The 18,719-nt window shown below is 54.9% G+C and overlaps 4 non-coding genes across 4 annotated transcripts; all 4 read right to left on the bottom strand.

Annotated features, from left to right (window-relative positions):
• Positions 1-1,759: 1,759 nt before the first annotated feature.
• On the bottom strand, positions 1,760-1,923 carry LOC131479669 (U1 spliceosomal RNA). The gene has a single exon (XR_009245027.1). It is a non-coding gene; the product is annotated as a U1 spliceosomal RNA (small nuclear RNA).
• Positions 1,924-6,967: 5,044 nt separating this feature from the next.
• On the bottom strand, positions 6,968-7,131 carry LOC131479668 (U1 spliceosomal RNA). The gene has a single exon (XR_009245026.1). It is a non-coding gene; the product is annotated as a U1 spliceosomal RNA (small nuclear RNA).
• Positions 7,132-12,175: 5,044 nt separating this feature from the next.
• On the bottom strand, positions 12,176-12,339 carry LOC131479689 (U1 spliceosomal RNA). Its single transcript, XR_009245047.1, has one exon. It is a non-coding gene; the product is annotated as a U1 spliceosomal RNA (small nuclear RNA).
• A 5,032-nt stretch (positions 12,340-17,371) lies between these two features.
• LOC131479688 (U1 spliceosomal RNA) lies at positions 17,372-17,535 on the bottom strand. Its single transcript, XR_009245046.1, has one exon. It is a non-coding gene; the product is annotated as a U1 spliceosomal RNA (small nuclear RNA).
• Positions 17,536-18,719: the final 1,184 nt, after the last annotated feature.

Here is an 18,719-nt window from a genome sequence, read left to right as displayed (position 1 = left end):
GGGACACATTGGTCATTCAGTGGCATGCTCTTTCACTTCGCGGTCGTTTTTCATTTCTGTCCTTCCTGTCGTTGGTATTGTATGGCGGCCTTTCATTTAAGGGGATGTGCTGTGGTGACTGTCATGGAGACTGTCACATCCAGATGTGAGAACACGATGCAGTCTGTATGAGCGTCTCTACTTCCGGAGCAAAGATGGGATCCCCGTGAAAGTGCTAACTGTGTCTCGGCAATAGAATGGACATGTGAGAGTTTAGGAAGAACTATACCCAGTGGGGGTGTGGGTGTGGGTGTGGGGAGGGCAGCTGTGGGGCGGGGGGTTATGGAAATCACAGGGGCTATGGAACTATATCGTAAGCTGATAACAAGGAATAAGAAAAGGAAAAGAGTTCAAAGGCAAAGGACCGCAGCAACAAGAGGACTCCGCAGCTTGTACCCTACCAAGCAGCCTCAGCTGCTGCAAGCTGTAGCGGTTCTGCTTGCTTTCTTGGAGATTGGAGAGTTGCAAGAAGACAGGTGTTTCCCAGTTAGAACAGATAGACAGAGAACACCAAGGAAAGCGTAGAACCAGACAGGAAACGGTCAGCGTATGGACACACACATACCTTACTAGGTAGGATACAACGATTAGCTACTCCTCACTAAGGTATGTATTGAAGATTTCTCTGCACACCCCTCCTAAAACTGTTCTGCACTTCATCTGTTGATATATGCCTTGTTAGAGTTATCAGCCAGTTCCGACTATCCTAAAAGCTGCCAGATTCAGCAAAATGATGCTTCAACGCTGTAAACTGCTAAATACTAAAATGAAAATAGACACGAGGCAGCTGAATAGTACCCTATCATAGCCATTTTAAGGTGTATAGAAGCCGGTTGTATATGAACTAAAATTGAAATGTCGATGAAGTAGTCAGAGGATGTGGTTAAGAACTTGCATTTTCTAACATATTGGTTACTCAATGCCATGTCAAAGAATTCCACAATGTTGTAACTTGTTGTTGATGTTGCGTTGTGGCTTTTGATTGGTCGGGATGCTATTGTGCCAGCTCTGCCTTCAGACCAGAGATGGTCTCCGCAAGAAACCATCGAACTAATCTGGACGACAAGATGCTGGACTCTAGGCTTGGTATATGCTTGCAATGAAAGGCTCTTGACTGAGTTTGAAGTGTCATACTGCACCAAATTGGAGGAATCCCCACCATGGGGGGAGGGTACGGGAAGGGGTGTGGGCAATGCCAGAGCCGATGAAACTGCGTCACATAACGCAATGCAATTACTCTTCAAAAAAAAAACAAATCCAAGAAAAGCAGCAGCAGCAGCAGCAGCAGCAGCCAGGTGTGTGTTTGTGCATTGGAGACTTGCTTGCAGGAAAGGAAAAGAAAGGAAGGGTTTCAGTGTGGGGTGCAGGAGTGGTTTTGTCGGTTGTGAGAGACTGTAGCCAAGTGTCCTGTGGCTCCCTGTGGCTGGGGTGGTTGGGAGTGGCAGTGACGGGGCGGTGTGGAATGGAGTGGAGTGGAGTGGGGTGTGAGCGTGGCATGTAGGGCTTTGTGTGTGTCTGTGCGTGCGCGCTGGGCTGCAAGTCCGTGGCCCTGTGGAGGCCAGCGAGACGTGGGATGCAGGGCAGGTGAGCAGGGCAAGTAGCAGTCCTCGGGGCAGAGGACTGAAGCAAGAATGAGTGGTGGAGTGTGCAGTGGGTGATGCAGTAGCACAGTGGGTGTGGGAAGCACTGCCACAGGTCTGCCCTTGGGACACAACGATGTCAGGGGAGAGCGCGAACGCAGTCCCCCACTACCACAAATTATGCAGTCGAGTTTCCCACATTTGGGGAAATCGCAGGGGTCAGCACCTCCCAAGTGCAATGGAGGAGCCTCACCCTGGGAAAACCACCTGCTTGATCATGGTATCTCCCCTGCCAGGTAAGTATGAGCCGCCGCCGCAACGCCACTACACAGACACACACCACCGACACTTCACACACACGCTCACTGACGCACGCGCGCTCCAGCCCCTCTGCGCCCTCACACGTACAAAAGCGTGCCCATTCATTCGCAACACACCGTCTCACACTTGCTCACACACTACGGGAACTCGGCTCGTTTTCCTGCAGCAGCCGCTGGCCCAGCAGCCCCCGCGCTTCCACATCTGCATACTTATACACGCCCTCTCCGGGACCTCTCTGGCCCAGACCCGCCCCGCCCCGCCCCGCCCCGCCCCGCCCCCACATCCCACCCCACCCCCGCCCACCCCCGCTCAGCCAGAGTGGAGGGACGTGCCTGTCTGTCCCATGGCCCCACTTGGTCCCCGCCTAGCCCCTATCCAGCCCGTCCGCCTCCCTCGGGCTTTGCCCCGGGCCCCAGCCCTCGTCCCTCCCAGCTGTCCTGGGCCTTGGCCCATCTCATGCCGCGACCCTGGTGGGGGGAATTGGGGAACTCTTTGAGGGCGCTGCATCTCCTGCTGGTGAGCAGGCAGGGCTGGTGTCAGGGCTGGGTGTTGGTTGGGCTGGGCAGGGCTGTGTCGCTCACCAGCAGGTGTGTGGGTTGAGCCGAGGCAGAGGGGCAGCGGGACGGGGACAGGCGGCTGGCTCCGCGCCAAACCCAGGCACAACCACAAGCACAGGAGTCAGGCTGACTTGTGGACCATGACAGGCCAGGTTATCACATCGACAGGGTTGCATGAGAGCCAGGGATGGAGGCAGGCAGAGCAGGGCTAGGCTGCGGCACCCCCCGCTGGCAAGAGTTGGGACTGCGGGTGGGCCTGGCCAGGTCAGGCTGCAGCATCCAAAGGCAAGGGCTAAGACAAGACGGGGGATAGGCCACGCCACAGTGGGCCAAGTAGGGGCACCCACTGCTGCACATGAGAGCCAGGTCTGGGGGTAGACGAGGCAGAGCTGAGCGGTAGTACCCGATCCGAGAGAGCCGGAATAGGTGTGGGCTGGTCTTCAAGGTTGCGGTGCCCAACAGCGAAGGTCAGGACTGGAGGTGGGCCAAGTCAGGCCGAGCCCAATGCCGAGGTGAGACGGGGCACCAGGCTGGGAGTGATCGAGCATAGGAGGAGTTGTGGCAGGGGTGGGAGGAAGGCTGCTGAGCCACTGCTCCCACTCACTCCACTGAGGAGCGTAAGAGCTGGGATTGGGGGGTGGGATTGGGATTGGGGCTGGTGAAGGCCTGGCAGGGCTGCAACGACCACAGCACGAAGTGCTGGAAAGCGCAAGACCTGGTGCTTGGCCTAGTGGGGAAACTTGGCTGCAGCTTCCACTGGCGCAAGGACGCAGGTCAGGGTGGATGAGGAAGCGCCATCGGCAGCCAGAGTGGTCGACCCAAGTAGACCCGCGGCTGACTTGGCCCTACCAACTCCTGGATTGCTGTGTGACAGAAGAGTGCGGCTTCGGGGATTCAAGGGTCAGGATGTGTTCAAACAGACGGAGAAACATCAGCCCGTGTGAAGCAGAGATGGGCACATTCCCAGGAAATAGGAGAGGACAGAAAGGCAGCACACAGCGGGGCACCTGGAGACTGACAGACACAGGAAAGCAGAGGAGACAACGGTGTTGGTGTGGCACTGACCGATACCCCAGTGGCCTTCAGCAGGCGGCAGTCTGAATTGCACCGGCAGCCAGAGCTCCAGCAGCAGCAAGGTGGCAAGGGACATTCACCGGCAGCTCAGGAGGCGAACCCAGGCAAAGAACTGCCCGTGCTGCTGGTCTGTTGGACTTGACCAGGAGCAGAGGCAGAGCGGCAGGTCCCAGATGGCGGTGTGGGAGCAGGGTAGATTTCACAGCCCCGTCTGCCCCCTAGAGCCGACTTGGGCACCATTTTCTGCAGGAGGACAAAGGCTATATGGGACAGTACTGCACATGCACTGAGCTGAGAACGAACTCATTTCCGGCTCAGGGACCTGCAGCAACGTGACAACCCTCAGCTGTCACCCGAGATAGGTCCGAGTTAGCCCTCAGACCTGGCGGCCGGCAGATCAAGAGCTCTGCTAGAGGCACGTCAGGTGCCATTTTGTACGGTGTGGAAAAACGAAGACTGCAGGGACAGCAGTGAGCTGCGCATACGCTGGGCTGGGAGCAAACTCACCGAGCTCAGTGCATCGCACTGGTCCCGCAGGGAAAATAATATCGCCTTTGGCATCTTACGACTCAAAAGGTGGAGAGTGGTGAGCCAGGAGCCAGGAGCCAGGAGCTGGGGCTGCCATGGTGGAAGCCTAACATAACAACTGCCGACCTGGAACTCGCTGGAGGGGGTGGCACAAGCGACTGCAAACCAAGAGCCGTTTGCCAACCACAATAAGTAAACGCACACTGTAGACCTGTGGGTGACACAGCTTAGAAACCTGCCCCAAGGAGAAGAATCTGATGACCAGCAGCGCAATGACCAAGAGCAAAAGAGGAGACAAAGGCACGACGGATGGTACTCCAGAGTCCCTGGAAAAGAGCAGAGGCCTCGGCCAACCTCAGAGGTAACTGGGGAATACGTGGAGAAATGGAGGATACAGAATCCAAAACACTTGGTACACAGCTGCCTATCAACGACGAGAAGCACGTCAAGCAGAAGGTCAGGAAATTGAAGGAACGTGTCACGCAGGGGATGATCCAAATGAGAGCTGAAATATCAGAACTGCAGAATACAGCACAGTCAATTAAAACTATAGTGGAGAGTCTCGAACACAGCACAAGGCTGTCGGCCCAGGATGACGTAGCCAGCAAAGCTTTGCTTTGTCTTTGAAAATGAAATAAAACTCTCCCGCGGTCAAGAAAAGCTGAAAGCATATGCCTCTTCCAAACCTGCCCTACACAGGATACTTTAGCTGTTCTCTTGGCAGAGAAGAGGAATAGCACCCACCAAAACCAAAGGCAAATGGGAAGAACATCCCAGGAGACTAAAGGCTAAATCAGTGAACAACCCATTGCTGAAAGGACACGAACCAATTACCACCTGAATGGAAATGACTTACGTTCACCAAACATCATAGATTAGCAGACTGGATGGAAACACAAAACAAAACGAAACCAAACCCATCTCTTTATCGCCTGCAGAAGACATAGCTCACCAACAAAGATAAGCGGAAACTGCATCTTCTCACGGGTTTTCGTTTTCTTTTCTTTCACTTCATCTCTTCAGAACGCTTTGTTTCTGGTTAAACTCTCCACTGACTCCTAGATCATACGGTAGCATCATTTTCTTCAAGAAAGCTCTTGATTTTCATTTCTTCAGGGACACATTGGTCATTCAGTGGCATGCTCTTTCACTTCGCGGTCGTTTTTCATTTCTGTCCTTCCTGTCGTTGGTATTGTATGGCGGCCTTTCATTTAAGGGGATGTGCTGTGGTGACTGTCATGGAGACTGTCACATCCAGATGTGAGAACACGATGCAGTCTGTATGAGCGTCTCTACTTCCGGAGCAAAGATGGGATCCCCGTGAAAGTGCTAACTGTGTCTCGGCAATAGAATGGACATGTGAGAGTTTAGGAAGAACTATACCCAGTGGGGGTGTGGGGGTGGGTGTGGGGAGGGCAGCTGTGGGGCGGGGGGTTATGGAAATCACAGGGGCTATGGAACTATATCGTAAGCTGATAACAAGGAATAAGAAAAGGAAAAGAGTTCAAAGGCAAAGGACCGCAGCAACAAGAGGACTCCGCAGCTTGTACCCTACCAAGCAGCCTCAGCTGCTGCAAGCTGTAGCGGTTCTGCTTGCTTTCTTGGAGATTGGAGAGTTGCAAGAAGACAGGTGTTTCCCAGTTAGAACAGATAGACAGAGAACACCAAGGAAAGCGTAGAACCAGACAGGAAACGGTCAGCGTATGGACACACACATACCTTACTAGGTAGGATACAACGATTAGCTACTCCTCACTAAGGTATGTATTGAAGATTTCTCTGCACACCCCTCCTAAAACTGTTCTGCACTTCATCTGTTGATATATGCCTTGTTAGAGTTATCAGCCAGTTCCGACTATCCTAAAAGCTGCCAGATTCAGCAAAATGATGCTTCAACGCTGTAAACTGCTAAATACTAAAATGAAAATAGACACGAGGCAGCTGAATAGTACCCTATCATAGCCATTTTAAGGTGTATAGAAGCCGGTTGTATATGAACTAAAATTGAAATGTCGATGAAGTAGTCAGAGGATGTGGTTAAGAACTTGCATTTTCTAACATATTGGTTACTCAATGCCATGTCAAAGAATTCCACAATGTTGTAACTTGTTGTTGATGTTGCGTTGTGGCTTTTGATTGGTCGGGATGCTATTGTGCCAGCTCTGCCTTCAGACCAGAGATGGTCTCCGCAAGAAACCATCGAACTAATCTGGACGACAAGATGCTGGACTCTAGGCTTGGTATATGCTTGCAATGAAAGGCTCTTGACTGAGTTTGAAGTGTCATACTGCACCAAATTGGAGGAATCCCCACCATGGGGGGAGGGTACGGGAAGGGGTGTGGGCAATGCCAGAGCCGATGAAACTGCGTCACATAACGCAATGCAATTACTCTTCAAAAAAAAAACAAATCCAAGAAAAGCAGCAGCAGCAGCAGCAGCCAGGTGTGTGTTTGTGCATTGGAGACTTGCTTGCAGGAAAGGAAAAGAAAGGAAGGGTTTCAGTGTGGGGTGCAGGAGTGGTTTTGTCGGTTGTGAGAGACTGTAGCCAAGTGTCCTGTGGCTCCCTGTGGCTGGGGTGGTTGGGAGTGGCAGTGACGGGGCGGTGTGGAATGGAGTGGAGTGGAGTGGGGTGTGAGCGTGGCATGTAGGGCTTTGTGTGTGTCTGTGCGTGCGCGCTGGGCTGCAAGTCCGTGGCCCTGTGGAGGCCAGCGAGACGTGGGATGCAGGGCAGGTGAGCAGGGCAAGTAGCAGTCCTCGGGGCAGAGGACTGAAGCAAGAATGAGTGGTGGAGTGTGCAGTGGGTGATGCAGTAGCACAGTGGGTGTGGGAAGCACTGCCACAGGTCTGCCCTTGGGACACAACGATGTCAGGGGAGAGCGCGAACGCAGTCCCCCACTACCACAAATTATGCAGTCGAGTTTCCCACATTTGGGGAAATCGCAGGGGTCAGCACCTCCCAAGTGCAATGGAGGAGCCTCACCCTGGGAAAACCACCTGCTTGATCATGGTATCTCCCCTGCCAGGTAAGTATGAGCCGCCGCCGCAACGCCACTACACAGACACACACCACCGACACTTCACACACACGCTCACTGACGCACGCGCGCTCCAGCCCCTCTGCGCCCTCACACGTACAAAAGCGTGCCCATTCATTCGCAACACACCGTCTCACACTTGCTCACACACTACGGGAACTCGGCTCGTTTTCCTGCAGCAGCCGCTGGCCCAGCAGCCCCCGCGCTTCCACATCTGCATACTTATACACGCCCTCTCCGGGACCTCTCTGGCCCAGACCCGCCCCGCCCCGCCCCGCCCCGCCCCGCCCCCACATCCCACCCCACCCCCGCCCACCCCCGCTCAGCCAGAGTGGAGGGACGTGCCTGTCTGTCCCATGGCCCCACTTGGTCCCCGCCTAGCCCCTATCCAGCCCGTCCGCCTCCCTCGGGCTTTGCCCCGGGCCCCAGCCCTCGTCCCTCCCAGCTGTCCTGGGCCTTGGCCCATCTCATGCCGCGACCCTGGTGGGGGGAATTGGGGAACTCTTTGAGGGCGCTGCATCTCCTGCTGGTGAGCAGGCAGGGCTGGTGTCAGGGCTGGGTGTTGGTTGGGCTGGGCAGGGCTGTGTCGCTCACCAGCAGGTGTGTGGGTTGAGCCGAGGCAGAGGGGCAGCGGGACGGGGACAGGCGGCTGGCTCCGCGCCAAACCCAGGCACAACCACAAGCACAGGAGTCAGGCTGACTTGTGGACCATGACAGGCCAGGTTATCACATCGACAGGGTTGCATGAGAGCCAGGGATGGAGGCAGGCAGAGCAGGGCTAGGCTGCGGCACCCCCCGCTGGCAAGAGTTGGGACTGCGGGTGGGCCTGGCCAGGTCAGGCTGCAGCATCCAAAGGCAAGGGCTAAGACAAGACGGGGGATAGGCCACGCCACAGTGGGCCAAGTAGGGGCACCCACTGCTGCACATGAGAGCCAGGTCTGGGGGTAGACGAGGCAGAGCTGAGCGGTAGTACCCGATCCGAGAGAGCCGGAATAGGTGTGGGCTGGTCTTCAAGGTTGCGGTGCCCAACAGCGAAGGTCAGGACTGGAGGTGGGCCAAGTCAGGCCGAGCCCAATGCCGAGGTGAGACGGGGCACCAGGCTGGGAGTGATCGAGCATAGGAGGAGTTGTGGCAGGGGTGGGAGGAAGGCTGCTGAGCCACTGCTCCCACTCACTCCACTGAGGAGCGTAAGAGCTGGGATTGGGGGGTGGGATTGGGATTGGGGCTGGTGAAGGCCTGGCAGGGCTGCAACGACCACAGCACGAAGTGCTGGAAAGCGCAAGACCTGGTGCTTGGCCTAGTGGGGAAACTTGGCTGCAGCTTCCACTGGCGCAAGGACGCAGGTCAGGGTGGATGAGGAAGCGCCATCGGCAGCCAGAGTGGTCGACCCAAGTAGACCCGCGGCTGACTTGGCCCTACCAACTCCTGGATTGCTGTGTGACAGAAGAGTGCGGCTTCGGGGATTCAAGGGTCAGGATGTGTTCAAACAGACGGAGAAACATCAGCCCGTGTGAAGCAGAGATGGGCACATTCCCAGGAAATAGGAGAGGACAGAAAGGCAGCACACAGCGGGGCACCTGGAGACTGACAGACACAGGAAAGCAGAGGAGACAACGGTGTTGGTGTGGCACTGACCGATACCCCAGTGGCCTTCAGCAGGCGGCAGTCTGAATTGCACCGGCAGCCAGAGCTCCAGCAGCAGCAAGGTGGCAAGGGACATTCACCGGCAGCTCAGGAGGCGAACCCAGGCAAAGAACTGCCCGTGCTGCTGGTCTGTTGGACTTGACCAGGAGCAGAGGCAGAGCGGCAGGTCCCAGATGGCGGTGTGGGAGCAGGGTAGATTTCACAGCCCCGTCTGCCCCCTAGAGCCGACTTGGGCACCATTTTCTGCAGGAGGACAAAGGCTATATGGGACAGTACTGCACATGCACTGAGCTGAGAACGAACTCATTTCCGGCTCAGGGACCTGCAGCAACGTGACAACCCTCAGCTGTCACCCGAGATAGGTCCGAGTTAGCCCTCAGACCTGGCGGCCGGCAGATCAAGAGCTCTGCTAGAGGCACGTCAGGTGCCATTTTGTACGGTGTGGAAAAACGAAGACTGCAGGGACAGCAGTGAGCTGCGCATACGCTGGGCTGGGAGCAAACTCACCGAGCTCAGTGCATCGCACTGGTCCCGCAGGGAAAATAATATCGCCTTTGGCATCTTACGACTCAAAAGGTGGAGAGTGGTGAGCCAGGAGCCAGGAGCCAGGAGCTGGGGCTGCCATGGTGGAAGCCTAACATAACAACTGCCGACCTGGAACTCGCTGGAGGGGGTGGCACAAGCGACTGCAAACCAAGAGCCGTTTGCCAACCACAATAAGTAAACGCACACTGTAGACCTGTGGGTGACACAGCTTAGAAACCTGCCCCAAGGAGAAGAATCTGATGACCAGCAGCGCAATGACCAAGAGCAAAAGAGGAGACAAAGGCACGACGGATGGTACTCCAGAGTCCCTGGAAAAGAGCAGAGGCCTCGGCCAACCTCAGAGGTAACTGGGGAATACGTGGAGAAATGGAGGATACAGAATCCAAAACACTTGGTACACAGCTGCCTATCAACGACGAGAAGCACGTCAAGCAGAAGGTCAGGAAATTGAAGGAACGTGTCACGCAGGGGATGATCCAAATGAGAGCTGAAATATCAGAACTGCAGAATACAGCACAGTCAATTAAAACTATAGTGGAGAGTCTCGAACACAGCACAAGGCTGTCGGCCCAGGATGACGTAGCCAGCAAAGCTTTGCTTTGTCTTTGAAAATGAAATAAAACTCTCCCGCGGTCAAGAAAAGCTGAAAGCATATGCCTCTTCCAAACCTGCCCTACACAGGATACTTTAGCTGTTCTCTTGGCAGAGAAGAGGAATAGCACCCACCAAAACCAAAGGCAAATGGGAAGAACATCCCAGGAGACTAAAGGCTAAATCAGTGAACAACCCATTGCTGAAAGGACACGAACCAATTACCACCTGAATGGAAATGACTTACGTTCACCAAACATCATAGATTAGCAGACTGGATGGAAACACAAAACAAAACGAAACCAAACCCATCTCTTTATCGCCTGCAGAAGACATAGCTCACCAACAAAGATAAGCGGAAACTGCATCTTCTCACGGGTTTTCGTTTTCTTTTCTTTCACTTCATCTCTTCAGAACGCTTTGTTTCTGGTTAAACTCTCCACTGACTCCTAGATCATACGGTAGCATCATTTTCTTCAAGAAAGCTCTTGATTTTCATTTCTTCAGGGACACATTGGTCATTCAGTGGCATGCTCTTTCACTTCGCGGTCGTTTTTCATTTCTGTCCTTCCTGTCGTTGGTATTGTATGGCGGCCTTTCATTTAAGGGGATGTGCTGTGGTGACTGTCATGGAGACTGTCACATCCAGATGTGAGAACACGATGCAGTCTGTATGAGCGTCTCTACTTCCGGAGCAAAGATGGGATCCCCGTGAAAGTGCTAACTGTGTCTCGGCAATAGAATGGACATGTGAGAGTTTAGGAAGAACTATACCCAGTGGGGGTGTGGGGGTGGGTGTGGGGAGGGCAGCTGTGGGGCGGGGGGTTATGGAAATCACAGGGGCTATGGAACTATATCGTAAGCTGATAACAAGGAATAAGAAAAGGAAAAGAGTTCAAAGGCAAAGGACCGCAGCAACAAGAGGACTCCGCAGCTTGTACCCTACCAAGCAGCCTCAGCTGCTGCAAGCTGTAGCGGTTCTGCTTGCTTTCTTGGAGATTGGAGAGTTGCAAGAAGACAGGTGTTTCCCAGTTAGAACAGATAGACAGAGAACACCAAGGAAAGCGTAGAACCAGACAGGAAACGGTCAGCGTATGGACACACACATACCTTACTAGGTAGGATACAACGATTAGCTACTCCTCACTAAGGTATGTATTGAAGATTTCTCTGCACACCCCTCCTAAAACTGTTCTGCACTTCATCTGTTGATATATGCCTTGTTAGAGTTATCAGCCAGTTCCGACTATCCTAAAAGCTGCCAGATTCAGCAAAATGATGCTTCAACGCTGTAAACTGCTAAATACTAAAATGAAAATAGACACGAGGCAGCTGAATAGTACCCTATCATAGCCATTTTAAGGTGTATAGAAGCCGGTTGTATATGAACTAAAATTGAAATGTCGATGAAGTAGTCAGAGGATGTGGTTAAGAACTTGCATTTTCTAACATATTGGTTACTCAATGCCATGTCAAAGAATTCCACAATGTTGTAACTTGTTGTTGATGTTGCGTTGTGGCTTTTGATTGGTCGGGATGCTATTGTGCCAGCTCTGCCTTCAGACCAGAGATGGTCTCCGCAAGAAACCATCGAACTAATCTGGACGACAAGATGCTGGACTCTAGGCTTGGTATATGCTTGCAATGAAAGGCTCTTGACTGAGTTTGAAGTGTCATACTGCACCAAATTGGAGGAATCCCCACCATGGGGGGAGGGTACGGGAAGGGGTGTGGGCAATGCCAGAGCCGATGAAACTGCGTCACATAACGCAATGCAATTACTCTTCAAAAAAAAAACAAATCCAAGAAAAGCAGCAGCAGCAGCAGCAGCCAGGTGTGTGTTTGTGCATTGGAGACTTGCTTGCAGGAAAGGAAAAGAAAGGAAGGGTTTCAGTGTGGGGTGCAGGAGTGGTTTTGTCGGTTGTGAGAGACTGTAGCCAAGTGTCCTGTGGCTCCCTGTGGCTGGGGTGGTTGGGAGTGGCAGTGACGGGGCGGTGTGGAATGGAGTGGAGTGGAGTGGGGTGTGAGCGTGGCATGTAGGGCTTTGTGTGTGTCTGTGCGTGCGCGCTGGGCTGCAAGTCCGTGGCCCTGTGGAGGCCAGCGAGACGTGGGATGCAGGGCAGGTGAGCAGGGCAAGTAGCAGTCCTCGGGGCAGAGGACTGAAGCAAGAATGAGTGGTGGAGTGTGCAGTGGGTGATGCAGTAGCACAGTGGGTGTGGGAAGCACTGCCACAGGTCTGCCCTTGGGACACAACGATGTCAGGGGAGAGCGCGAACGCAGTCCCCCACTACCACAAATTATGCAGTCGAGTTTCCCACATTTGGGGAAATCGCAGGGGTCAGCACCTCCCAAGTGCAATGGAAGAGCCTCACCCTGGGAAAACCACCTGCTTGATCATGGTATCTCCCCTGCCAGGTAAGTATGAGCCGCCGCCGCAACGCCACTACACAGACACACACCACCGACACTTCACACACACGCTCACTGACGCACGCGCGCTCCAGCCCCTCTGCGCCCTCACACGTACAAAAGCGCGCCCATTCATTCGCAACACACCGTCTCACACTTGCTCACACACTACGGGAACTCGGCTCGTTTTCCTGCAGCAGCCGCTGGCCCAGCAGCCCCCGCGCTTCCACATCTGCATACTTATACACGCCCTCTCCGGGACCTCTCTGGCCCAGACCCGCCCCGCCCCGCCCCGCCCCCACATCCCACCCCACCCCCGCCCACCCCCGCTCAGCCAGAGTGGAGGGACGTGCCTGTCTGTCCCATGGCCCCACTTGGTCCCCGCCTAGCCCCTATCCAGCCCGTCTGCCTCCCTCGGGCTTTGCCCCGGGCCCCAGCCCTCGTCCCTCCCAGCTGTCCTGGGCCTTGGCCCATCTCATGCCGCGACCCTGGTGGGGGGATTGGGGAACTCTTTGAGGGCGCTGCATCTCCTGCTGGTGAGCAGGCAGGGCTGGTGTCAGGGCTGGGTGTTGGTTGGGCTGGGCAGGGCTGTGTCGCTCACCAGCAGGTGTGTGGGTTGAGCCGAGGCAGAGGGGCAGCGGGACGGGGACAGGCGGCTGGCTCCGCGCCAAACCCAGGCACAACCACAAGCACAGGAGTCAGGCTGACTTGTGGACCATGACAGGCCAGGTTATCACATCGACAGGGTTGCATGAGAGCCAGGGATGGAGGCAGGCAGAGCAGGGCTAGGCTGCGGCACCCCCCGCTGGCAAGAGTTGGGACTGCGGGTGGGCCTGGCCAGGTCAGGCTGCAGCATCCAAAGGCAAGGGCTAAGACAAGACGGGGGATAGGCCACGCCACAGTGGGCCAAGTAGGGGCACCCACTGCTGCACATGAGAGCCAGGTCTGGGGGTAGACGAGGCAGAGCTGAGCGGTAGTACCCGATCCGAGAGAGCCGGAATAGGTGTGGGCTGGTCTTCAAGGTTGCGGTGCCCAACAGCGAAGGTCAGGACTGGAGGTGGGCCAAGTCAGGCCGAGCCCAATGCCGAGGTGAGACGGGGCACCAGGCTGGGAGTGATCGAGCATAGGAGGAGTTGTGGCAGGGGTGGGAGGAAGGCTGCTGAGCCACTGCTCCCACTCACTCCACTGAGGAGCGTAAGAGCTGGGATTGGGGGGTGGGATTGGGATTGGGGCTGGTGAAGGCCTGGCAGGGCTGCAACGACCACAGCACGAAGTGCTGGAAAGCGCAAGACCTGGTGCTTGGCCTAGTGGGGAAACTTGGCTGCAGCTTCCACTGGCGCAAGGACGCAGGTCAGGGTGGATGAGGAAGCGCCATCGGCAGCCAGAGTGGTCGACCCAAGTAGACCCGCGGCTGACTTGGCCCTACCAACTCCTGGATTGCTGTGTGACAGAAGAGTGCGGCTTCGGGGATTCAAGGGTCAGGATGTGTTCAAACAGACGGAGAAACATCAGCCCGTGTGAAGCAGAGATGGGCACATTCCCAGGAAATAGGAGAGGACAGAAAGGCAGCACACAGCGGGGCACCTGGAGACTGACAGACACAGGAAAGCAGAGGAGACAACGGTGTTGGTGTGGCACTGACCGATACCCCAGTGGCCTTCAGCAGGCGGCAGTCTGAATTGCACCGGCAGCCAGAGCTCCAGCAGCAGCAAGGTGGCAAGGGACATTCACCGGCAGCTCAGGAGGCGAACCCAGGCAAAGAACTGCCCGTGCTGCTGGTCTGTTGGACTTGACCAGGAGCAGAGGCAGAGCGGCAGGTCCCAGATGGCGGTGTGGGAGCAGGGTAGATTTCACAGCCCCGTCTGCCCCCTAGAGCCGACTTGGGCACCATTTTCTGCAGGAGGACAAAGGCTATATGGGACAGTACTGCACATGCACTGAGCTGAGAACGAACTCATTTCCGGCTCAGGGACCTGCAGCAACGTGACAACCCTCAGCTGTCACCCGAGATAGGTCCGAGTTAGCCCTCAGACCTGGCGGCCGGCAGATCAAGAGCTCTGCTAGAGGCACGTCAGATGCCATTTTGTACGGTGTGGAAAAACGAAGACTGCAGGGACAGCAGTGAGCTGCGCATACGCTGGGCTGGGAGCAAACTCACCGAGCTCAGTGCATCGCACTGGTCCCGCAGGGAAAATAATATCGCCTTTGGCATCTTACGACTCAAAAGGTGGAGAGTGGTGAGCCAGGAGCCAGGAGCCAGGAGCTGGGGCTGCCATGGTGGAAGCCTAACATAACAACTGCCGACCTGGAACTCGCTGGAGGGGGTGGCACAAGCGACTGCAAACCAAGAGCCGTTTGCCAACCACAATAAGTAAACGCACACTGTAGACCTGTGGGTGACACAGCTTAGAAACCTGCCCCAAGGAGAAGAATCTGATGACCAGCAGCGCAATGACCAAGAGCAAAAGAGGAGACAAAGGCACGACGGATGGTACTCCAGAGTCCCTGGAAAAGAGCAGAGGCCTCGGCCAACCTCAGAGGTAACTGGGGAATACGTGGAGAAATGGAGGATACAGAATCCAAAACACTTGGTACACAGCTGCCTATCAACGACGAGAAGCACGTCAAGCAGAAGGTCAGGAAATTGAAGGAACGTGTCACGCAGGGGATGATCCAAATGAGAGCTGAAATATCAGAACTGCAGAATACAGCACAGTCAATTAAAACTATAGTGGAGAGTCTCGAACACAGCACAAGGCTGTCGGCCCAGGATGACGTAGCCAGCAAAGCTTTGCTTTGTCTTTGAAAATGAAATAAAACTCTCCCGCGGTCAAGAAAAGCTGAAAGCATATGCCTCTTCCAAACCTGCCCTACACAGGATACTTTAGCTGTTCTCTTGGCAGAGAAGAGGAATAGCACCCACCAAAACCAAAGGCAAATGGGAAGAACATCCCAGGAGACTAAAGGCTAAATCAGTGAACAACCCATTGCTGAAAGGACACGAACCAATTACCACCTGAATGGAAATGACTTACGTTCACCAAACATCATAGATTAGCAGACTGGATGGAAACACAAAACAAAACGAAACCAAACCCATCTCTTTATCGCCTGCAGAAGACATAGCTCACCAACAAAGATAAGCGGAAACTGCATCTTCTCACGGGTTTTCGTTTTCTTTTCTTTCACTTCATCTCTTCAGAACGCTTTGTTTCTGGTTAAACTCTCCACTGACTCCTAGATCATACGGTAGCATCATTTTCTTCAAGAAAGCTCTTGATTTTCATTTCTTCAGGGACACATTGGTCATTCAGTGGCATGCTCTTTCACTTCGCGGTCGTTTTTCATTTCTGTCCTTCCTGTCGTTGGTATTGTATGGCGGCCTTTCATTTAAGGGGATGTGCTGTGGTGACTGTCATGGAGACTGTCACATCCAGATGTGAGAACACGATGCAGTCTGTATGAGCGTCTCTACTTCCGGAGCAAAGATGGGATCCCCGTGAAAGTGCTAACTGTGTCTCGGCAATAGAATGGACATGTGAGAGTTTAGGAAGAACTATACCCAGTGGGGGTGTGGGTGTGGGTGTGGGGAGGGCAGCTGTGGGGCGGGGGGTTATGGAAATCACAGGGGCTATGGAACTATATCGTAAGCTGATAACAAGGAATAAGAAAAGGAAAAGAGTTCAAAGGCAAAGGACCGCAGCAACAAGAGGACTCCGCAGCTTGTACCCTACCAAGCAGCCTCAGCTGCTGCAAGCTGTAGCGGTTCTGCTTGCTTTCTTGGAGATTGGAGAGTTGCAAGAAGACAGGTGTTTCCCAGTTAGAACAGATAGACAGAGAACACCAAGGAAAGCGTAGAACCAGACAGGAAACGGTCAGCGTATGGACACACACATACCTTACTAGGTAGGATACAACGATTAGCTACTCCTCACTAAGGTATGTATTGAAGATTTCTCTGCACACCCCTCCTAAAACTGTTCTGCACTTCATCTGTTGATATATGCCTTGTTAGAGTTATCAGCCAGTTCCGACTATCCTAAAAGCTGCCAGATTCAGCAAAATGATGCTTCAACGCTGTAAACTGCTAAATACTAAAATGAAAATAGACACGAGGCAGCTGAATAGTACCCTATCATAGCCATTTTAAGGTGTATAGAAGCCGGTTGTATATGAACTAAAATTGAAATGTCGATGAAGTAGTCAGAGGATGTGGTTAAGAACTTGCATTTTCTAACATATTGGTTACTCAATGCCATGTCAAAGAATTCCACAATGTTGTAACTTGTTGTTGATGTTGCGTTGTGGCTTTTGATTGGTCGGGATGCTATTGTGTCAGCTCTGCCTTCAGACCAGAGATGGTCTCCGCAAGAAACCATCGAACTAATCTGGACGACAAGATGCTGGACTCTAGGCTTGGTATATGCTTGCAATGAAAGGCTCTTGACTGAGTTTGAAGTGTCATACTGCACCAAATTGGAGGAATCCCCACCATGGGGGGAGGGTACGGGAAGGGGTGTGGGCAATGCCAGAGCCGATGAAACTGCGTCACATAACGCAATGCAATTACTCTTCAAAAAAAAACAAATCCAAGAAAAGCAGCAGCAGCAGCAGCAGCCAGGTGTGTGTTTGTGCATTGGAGACTTGCTTGCAGGAAAGGAAAAGAAAGGAAGGGTTTCAGTGTGGGGTGCAGGAGTGGTTTTGTCGGTTGTGAGAGACTGTAGCCAAGTGTCCTGTGGCTCCCTGTGGCTGGGGTGGTTGGGAGTGGCAGTGACGGGGCGGTGTGGAATGGAGTGGAGTGGAGTGGGGTGTGAGCGTGGCATGTAGGGCTTTGTGTGTGTCTGTGCGTGCGCGCTGGGCTGCAAGTCCGTGGCCCTGTGGAGGCCAGCGAGACGTGGGATGCAGGGCAGGTGAGCAGGGCAAGTAGCAGTCCTCGGGGCAGAGGACTGAAGCAAGAATGAGTGGTGGAGTGTGCAGTGGGTGATGCAGTAGCACAGTGGGTGTGGGAAGCACTGCCACAGGTCTGCCCTTGGGACACAACGATGTCAGGGGAGAGCGCGAACGCAGTCCCCCACTACCACAAATTATGCAGTCGAGTTTCCCACATTTGGGGAAATCGCAGGGGTCAGCACCTCCCAAGTGCAATGGAAGAGCCTCACCCTGGGAAAACCACCTGCTTGATCATGGTATCTCCCCTGCCAGGTAAGTATGAGCCGCCGCCGCAACGCCACTACACAGACACACACCACCGACACTTCACACACACGCTCACTGACGCACGCGCGCTCCAGCCCCTCTGCGCCCTCACACGTACAAAAGCGCGCCCATTCATTCGCAACACACCGTCTCACACTTGCTCACACACTACGGGAACTCGGCTCGTTTTCCTGCAGCAGCCGCTGGCCCAGCAGCCCCCGCGCTTCCACATCTGCATACTTATACACGCCCTCTCCGGGACCTCTCTGGCCCAGACCCGCCCCGCCCCGCCCCGCCCCCACATCCCACCCCACCCCCGCCCACCCCCGCTCAGCCAGAGTGGAGGGACGTGCCTGTCTGTCCCATGGCCCCACTTGGTCCCCGCCTAGCCCCTATCCAGCCCGTCTGCCTCCCTCGGGCTTTGCCCCGGGCCCCAGCCCTCGTCCCTCCCAGCTGTCCTGGGCCTTGGCCCATCTCATGCCGCGACCCTGGTGGGGGGATTGGGGAACTCTTTGAGGGCGCTGCATCTCCTGCTGGTGAGCAGGCAGGGCTGGTGTCAGGGCTGGGTGTTGGTTGGGCTGGGCAGGGCTGTGTCGCTCACCAGCAGGTGTGTGGGTTGAGCCGAGGCAGAGGGGCAGCGGGACGGGGACAGGCGGCTGGCTCCGCGCCAAACCCAGGCACAACCACAAGCACAGGAGTCAGGCTGACTTGTGGACCATGACAGGCCAGGTTATCACATCGACAGGGTTGCATGAGAGCCAGGGATGGAGGCAGGCAGAGCAGGGCTAGGCTGCGGCACCCCCCGCTGGCAAGAGTTGGGACTGCGGGTGGGCCTGGCCAGGTCAGGCTGCAGCATCCAAAGGCAAGGGCTAAGACAAGACGGGGGATAGGCCACGCCACAGTGGGCCAAGTAGGGGCACCCACTGCTGCACATGAGAGCCAGGTCTGGGGGTAGACGAGGCAGAGCTGAGCGGTAGTACCCGATCCGAGAGAGCCGGAATAGGTGTGGGCTGGTCTTCAAGGTTGCGGTGCCCAACAGCGAAGGTCAGGACTGGAGGTGGGCCAAGTCAGGCCGAGCCCAATGCCGAGGTGAGACGGGGCACCAGGCTGGGAGTGATCGAGCATAGGAGGAGTTGTGGCAGGGGTGGGAGGAAGGCTGCTGAGCCACTGCTCCCACTCACTCCACTGAGGAGCGTAA

This window comes from Ochotona princeps, chromosome 2 (genome assembly GCF_030435755.1).
Source record: "Ochotona princeps isolate mOchPri1 chromosome 2, mOchPri1.hap1, whole genome shotgun sequence".
Lineage (NCBI taxonomy): Eukaryota > Metazoa > Chordata > Mammalia > Lagomorpha > Ochotonidae > Ochotona > Ochotona princeps.
The sequence above is the reverse complement of the archived record's forward strand: the minus strand, read 5'-3'. Positions and strand labels throughout refer to the sequence as shown.